Source organism: Hibiscus syriacus, unplaced genomic scaffold, assembly GCF_006381635.1.
Source record: "Hibiscus syriacus cultivar Baekdansim isolate YM2019G1 unplaced genomic scaffold, ASM638163v2 tig00111330_pilon, whole genome shotgun sequence".
Classification (NCBI taxonomy): domain Eukaryota; kingdom Viridiplantae; phylum Streptophyta; class Magnoliopsida; order Malvales; family Malvaceae; genus Hibiscus; species Hibiscus syriacus.
This window is the reverse complement of record NW_024063059.1, coordinates 11615097-11622454: the sequence shown is the minus strand read 5'-3', so window position 1 is coordinate 11622454 and position 7358 is coordinate 11615097. Positions and strand designations below refer to the sequence as shown.

Below are 7358 nucleotides of genomic sequence, written 5' to 3'. Positions count from 1 at the left end.
TGTGGAGTTCCAATTTGCCGATAGAGTGTTGAGGCAGTTCGGCTTCCACCAACATATTTCAGTCATTCCAGAGAATCATGATGCTCTCCATCGATTAGATGGGCGGGGTAGGGTCGGTGAGGATTGGTCGGTGAGGCATGCCAACCATATCAATCATTGAAACAACAGGGGTTCATACTTGCCAATGCTCACTCCCAAACAAGCAGATGACTTTGACTTCAAGAGTTCGGATTACCTGAATTATTTTTGGGAACATGGAAAGTCGTTCTTGACAACGATCAGAGAAAGACGACAATTTATAGAGTATACGAAAAAATTCGGTAAACCCTAGAAACCAAGAAGGACTGGGAGTGGGAGTGAGAGTAGGAGTTCTTCTCACCGTGGAGCAGAACAAGAGACAATGGATAATATCTCACCAGAATCTTTTGATCACACAAGATCATTTAGTCAAGTGGTTGGTGATTCTGGTGTTACGCCCTACACTCCTCAGCATGTTCCCCATCAATCACTCATGTTCTCTCCTATGTTTGGGGCAACAAATGATTTTGATCAGATGACATCTATGATGACAAGTACAAGTGTTTGTCCTCAGATGGGAGAGCATAGTAGTGGTGGGCATATATTTACAACACCAGAACCTATGCCCTCGATGAATGAGCAGGTTGGTTATGCTGAACAAACTCCTGAACAAGTGCAACGACCACAACGAAACCGACGTGGGCCTCAACATTATTACTCAACAACACCCCGACACCGACAAGAGTTGTAATCCTTATTTTAATTATTTGTATCAAATTAAAGTAATTGAATCGAATATATTTACTATTATTATATCATTAAATATAAATCATTAAAGTCAAGTAATTATTATTAAATCATTAAAATTAAATCATTAAAGTAATTATTATTAAATCATTAAAGTTAAGTAATTATTATTAAATCATTAAAGTAATTATTATTAAATCATTAAAATTAAATCATTAAAGTAATTATTATTAAATCATTAAAGTTAAATCATTAAAGTAATTGAAATATAATAATACAAATTTATAAAATAATAAGATTACTGTTGCGGTCTGTATTGTGGAAGGTTTGGACAATTTCTTTTTGAATGACCTTCACCTCTACATAATCCACACCTCTTCGGTTGGCCTTTCTCTCTAATATGTATATCCATACTGGTATGAATACGAGTAGATTCCGGTCAACCTGTAGGACTTCTACGAAGTAGTGGATTTGGCAACCATTCATCATGATCTCGATTCTCCCAATAAGATTCATTTGGGATTGGTCTGAAGTCATGGTTGTATATATTTAATATCCTGTGCAGGTGAAAGCACTCATCAACATAAGTGTATGAATTGATTCCAGGTATGAATTGTTTCATAGCTCGTAACAAATCAGGTAACTCATTGTATGATGTATCCCAATCACCATATACCAACCTCCTTGCCTTCTCCTTCGCATGCCAAACAGGTTTGTATTTTACGTTGTATCCGAACTGATCTCGAATAGATGCAGCTAACACCGAGCAATGAATCCTTGGATTTTGTTCAACCAAAACCTTCACATATTGACAAATTACATCGGAGTCCAGTAGTCGGTGATCTTGTTCGATAGAGTTTTGCAAACATGTGTGTGGACCATTTTACCTTATGATGACCCAAGCATCTTGCCTCTGTATTTTGAACACTCTGATCAGCCACTTACACTCAGGACCATATTTAACACACTTCACGTACAACGTTTTCTGGTTGGACTCTACAACCTTGCAATCTACATGACCTCTTATGCAATACTCTTTAATCGCCAGTGTAGCTTCTTTTTTTCCTCTATATTGCTTCCTAAATGATAATTCACCAGAGTTATCAGACGATTCAATCATGTAACCTGAAGTTAAATGTGGCATCTCTGGGAATTCAGGTGCCCTCATTGCTTCATAATCAATCTCCTGCATGTGAGGGGTAGGTTGATACGGTGTCGGATATTCACCAATATTGATATCAGCTTCATCACCATCGAACATGACGTCTTCCTCACCCAAATGAGGTTCATCAGTTTCTTCATCTTCACTGGAATCTTCAAGTATTTCTTCCCATTGGTTTTCTGCGTCATACTGTGCGGCTCCAGATGTTCCACCAACTTCATTTGCACTTTCCAGCATCGCCACAAAGCTGTTCATCGACCTATATATCGGGTTATCGAACTGTCTCTCAAAACCTATTTGAGATGAAGTTCCAACCGCATTTCTCGATAACCCAGGGTTATTAGATATATTACACAACTCAACAAGTAACTCAATAATTGGAATATTTGTCGAGTCATGTAATTCAACAATAGTTATTATATCATCATCTTCTACAACTGGTACTGCAGCATACCTGACCGGATTGGGACATACCATAAATCTATACCTCATACCATCAACAGTAGCACGAATTTTTCTTTCTATCCTCGCCTTCATCTCTACAAATGTGATGTCCCTTTTAAACATCATATTTATAGGTGTTTCAGACTGAGAAATAACCCCGGCCTCGTTTTCCATCATGTGTCCATTGTAATGGACAATCGTGAAAAATTTGTTGCTCATTTTCTCTACACGTAAAAATATAGATATTTATAATAAATTACATTCTAAATTATAATGGATAATTAATAACCTGCAACCACCAACCTACCGAGATGTTAATGGATTATTAATAACCCACTAACATACTCGATTTATTACTCAATAACAAAATCATAAATATAGTTCATTCTTTAAAATCAAAAAAAAATCTAATTAATTTCTATTTAAAAATTAAAATAATGGACGAATTATAAAAATTACATAAAACTTACTATAAATCCGATTTATTTCTTCCTTTGTTCAAACTTTTTTCTCTTTTTTTCCCGAAATAACTCTCGAAATCTCGATGTAAGCTTTTCTTCTCTTCTCTTCTAACTTCTCCTCGAACTCACTCTCTCACTCTCCCGGACACCACTATCCTCCTATTTATAAATCATATTCAGTGTATTAACAACACCATTATTACTTCACATGCGCACATATTATGGAGTGATTTCCGATTACTACACCACCATGCAAAATTTTCTATTGATTATTGCATGCATTATTGCTTAACTTGTCACCTTTCTTTCTTTTACTTTATAAAATTAATACTTTTATAAATTTTCTTCTAATAACAACAAACTTTTCTTTTATAAAATATGTGCTTGCTTTCGTTTATTGCCAGGGACCAAACTTTTCTTTTATAAAACATATGCTTTTGTTTATTGCTAGGGCCCAATACTTTTGCAACATTTTATAAAGTGTATGCTTTTATATAAAATTTCCTTTGGCATTATCGGTTTCTAACTGCCAAAACTCATTGAATTATTGGCTTCCAAACTAACTCATTAGCATGCATTATTGGTGGACCTGCATGATGCTGATGAAGAAGACGCCGAGAACTCCACCCCAAGGCTGAAGAAGACGCCAAGAACTCCACCCCAAGGCTGAAGAAGACGCCGAGAGCTCCCATGAACATCTTTTGAACGAACATATATAGAAGACGCCGAGAGCTCCCATGAACATCTTTTGAACTAACATATATAGAAGACGCCGAGATATCCGATAATAAATCCCACACCTCTGAAGACGCCGGGAAATCTTACTTTTCTGTAGCGAACACCCCATTTGGGGAAATAATAGCATGAGTATATTATTTTGGGAAATAATATATTGGCCATGCATTAACGTGGAAGTTTCCCAATAATAGTTTTACTTCTAAAGTTTTATATCATTGTCATTTTGACATCTCAATTTTTTATTTTATTTAATCCTTCAAATTTTCTTTCGTGAACATGCTATTTCACTCTTTTCCTATTACAAAAATACTACACGACATTTTAGGAATTGGCTACCTAGAATGTCACGATACTCAAATTTAAAAGGTTTAACAAATTCATTAAAAAATCTTTAAGAATTTTAATATTTTTTAAACAGAGGATTTTTGAAATAATTTGGATGATTTTTTTATATTTTTCAAATGTAGTAGACTAAATCTTCAAATAAGGGTCTAACCTTTTAAGTAGTATTCATATAAGGATCTAATCTTTTAAAATGGTCAAATAAGGGTCTAATGTTTTTAAAGACACTAAAATAAGGGTTTAACATTTCATTAAGGTCAAATAAGGGCCTAACATTTTTTTAGTCTTCCGAGGTAAGAATGTAAATTTTTCTAATCTGCTCAAATAAGAACCCTTATATAAAATATTTAAAAATATATATATCTTTATTTGAATATATTAAAAAATGTTAGGCCCTTATTTGGACAAGTATAAAAATATTAAGCCATCATTTGTCCGTTCTAGAATGTTAGACCTTTATTTGAGCAACCACTAAACATTTAGTAAATTTAATATATATTATATTCGACATGACACTCTATGTGGTACGTAATGTATTCAATAGTAAAAGTAACTATTAAAAGATTTAAGTTCGAGCAATTATGTATGTAGAATATATATTATCAATAGATTGAAAATTAACATCGTTGGCGCCCAGGACACATGATATGATAACGTTATAACATTAGACACCAGTTCATTCAAAAAAATAGTTTAGACGCTTATTATTAAAAAACGCTATAGTTTGGGTACTTATTTTATAATTAAACCTTAAAAAAATTGTAAATCCGCCGAGGAAGACAAAAAACTCGTCAATTTCATTCTCACTCACGGCTAGTGCTGCTGGCGTAGCGTCCCCAAGCTCGCCGGCCTCCGCCGCTGCGGCAAAAGCTGTTGACTGCACTGGACCTCCGCCCCGACTTGAAGCGAGGCCTCCTCAATGAAGATGAAGAGCGGCTTGTTATTGATCTTCATGCCCATCTTGACAATAGGTTGTTTATCAAATTTCCTCCTACTCTTACATTTTCTATTCATTTGGACCTCAATTCTTTTTTGGAGCCTTTTTAAGTTATTTCATTAGCAATTATTTAACACCACTATTGATTAGGTTTTTACACTGCCAAATCTGTCAAAATTTGGCAAGGAATTGCATGATCGGGTTACAAATTCTTATATATTTTAAATATTTTTTATATTTTTTATTAATAATCTATTTTTACTCTTGAAATTTTTTAAATTTGTTTCTCTTACAATTTTATAAGTTTACCTCTTAACATAAAATTATCATATATTTTAGATATTTTATAATAATTCAGTGAGAATCTATTTTCGTTTTTTGAAATTCATATATTTTAGATATTTATAATATTTCAGTGATAATATATTTTCGTTTTTTTTTTTTGAAATTCTATAAGTTTACATCTCTTAAAATTTTATAAATTCGTTTCTAACATAAAATTTTGTATCTCTTACGATGATAAGAAAATTGTTTTAAGATAGAACTTCCTATATAAATGAAAGGTAAACTACGTATTTAGTTACCCAACTATTCATGTGATTCCATTTTGGTTACCCAATTGTTTTTTTCTTCAAAATCATACATAAAGTTACGTTTTGGTCATCGACCGTTAAAAATTAATGATGATGTTGATCTGTCACTAATAAGACAATGCCACATCAGTATTGAAAAAAATTAAAAAATTTACCATGTCAACAGTTCTTTTATTTTTTTAACGGATGATTACCAAAACGTAACTTTGGGTATGATTTTTAAGGAAAAAAATAATTGGGTGATCAAAAAAGAATAATTGGTGACTAAATACGCAGTTTACCCATATATAAAAGATAATGTATTAGCATTATGAAATGCTATTTTATAGTAACATGATGTTTACGCTTTTACATTATCTTTAGGTGGTCTAAAATTGCAGCAAGGTTGCCCGGAAGAACCGATAACGAGATCAAGAACCACTGGAACACCCACATTAAGAAAAAACTCATTAAGATGGGGATCGATCCCATTACTCATGAGCCTCTCCCCAAACCAGACACCTCACACCAGGCACCCATCGGAGCTCATCATCACCCCAAACTTGATGCTATTCATCTAGAGCTCCCCAAAGATAGTGGCATTGTTTCTCCTGCTGCTGCTGCTGAATTTAGCCCTCCGACAGAGAATTCCTCGACTGATGAATCGGAGGAAGATCCGATGATGAACTTGATATGGTCCGAGGCGTTTCTCAATGACATGTCGTAGAACTTCAGTGGCTCGGATTCTAAGAGAGAATATGGTGAATTTGGATTTTCTTAAGTGAAATTAATGGTGATGTTGGTGTAACAACATAAGATTATATCACATCATCATTGAAAAATAGTTGTATGAAATGTCACGTCAGTATCAATGTTATTTCTTTAACGAAGAGTGATTAAAATTGAATCAAAGCTTAGTGTAAGTATGGTTTTGAAAAATAATAATAATTTAGTGACCAAAACAAAAATTAATTAACGAGTAAGTGATCAAATAGGTAATCATTGCTGAACTCCTTACCACCTTAAGCTTCATTCCCAGTTAAACCGTTTCTTAGGATGAAAAATAAAGGAGAAAATAAGTTTGTATTTAAAATTAAATTACTAGTTTTTAACTAAAATTTAAAGAAGCTCTTAACTTTATCACCTTTACAACAACAACAACAACAAAACCCAATTCCCATATGCAATGGGGTAAGGGGGAGGTAGGGTAGTAGGCTGCCCCCAACGCCAGGTTGAGAGTAGCTTCCGTGGAAGACCTCCGGCAGTCAGAAAATTAAAAATATAGATAAGATGCAATGCATGTATAAATAAATACATAAATACGTAGTTGTACAATATTCATCTGCAGTCATTAATATCATTAATGTCATATGCGTGTCTGTAATGGGCAGTAATCTTTGTATATGGACAGAAACGTAAGACCCGACTAAATTCAAAAGTTCAAAAGTGGAGAGAATGATACACAGAATTCAAACGATCGCAATGCCAGTTCTAAGCCTTCAAAAATACCAATAACAGAAACGGATAAAAAGTAGAAGTTATGTAAATTACTACAAAGGCAGTAAAAGAAGAGAGAGATGATACACCCTAGAGATGTGACCCACACTACTCGACTATCCTAGTCTTAAGTCTCCATACTTTCCTATCAGAGGTCATGTCCTCGGTAAGGGCTAAATCCATCAAATCAGATCTCAAGCAGTCTTCCCACTTCCGCCTTGGTCGTCCTCTCCTTCTGGCACCGTCGACTGTAATCGACTCTACCCTCCTGACCACATCAGATGGTAGTCGCCTAAGGACATGCCCAAACCACCGTAGTCTTCCTTCCCTCAATTTCTCGGAAACAGGCACCACCCCCAAGGACATCCTAATAGCAGAGTTTGTTGTCATATCCCACAGAGTCCTACCGCATGTCCACCGAAGCATTCTCATTTCTGCGG

General features: G+C 34.6%; 1 pseudogene; it reads left to right on the top strand.

Annotated features, from left to right (window-relative positions):
• The first annotated feature begins 4675 nt into the window (after positions 1-4675).
• Positions 4676-6202, top strand: LOC120158812 (annotated as a pseudogene).
• The last annotated feature ends 1156 nt before the right edge of the window (positions 6203-7358 follow it).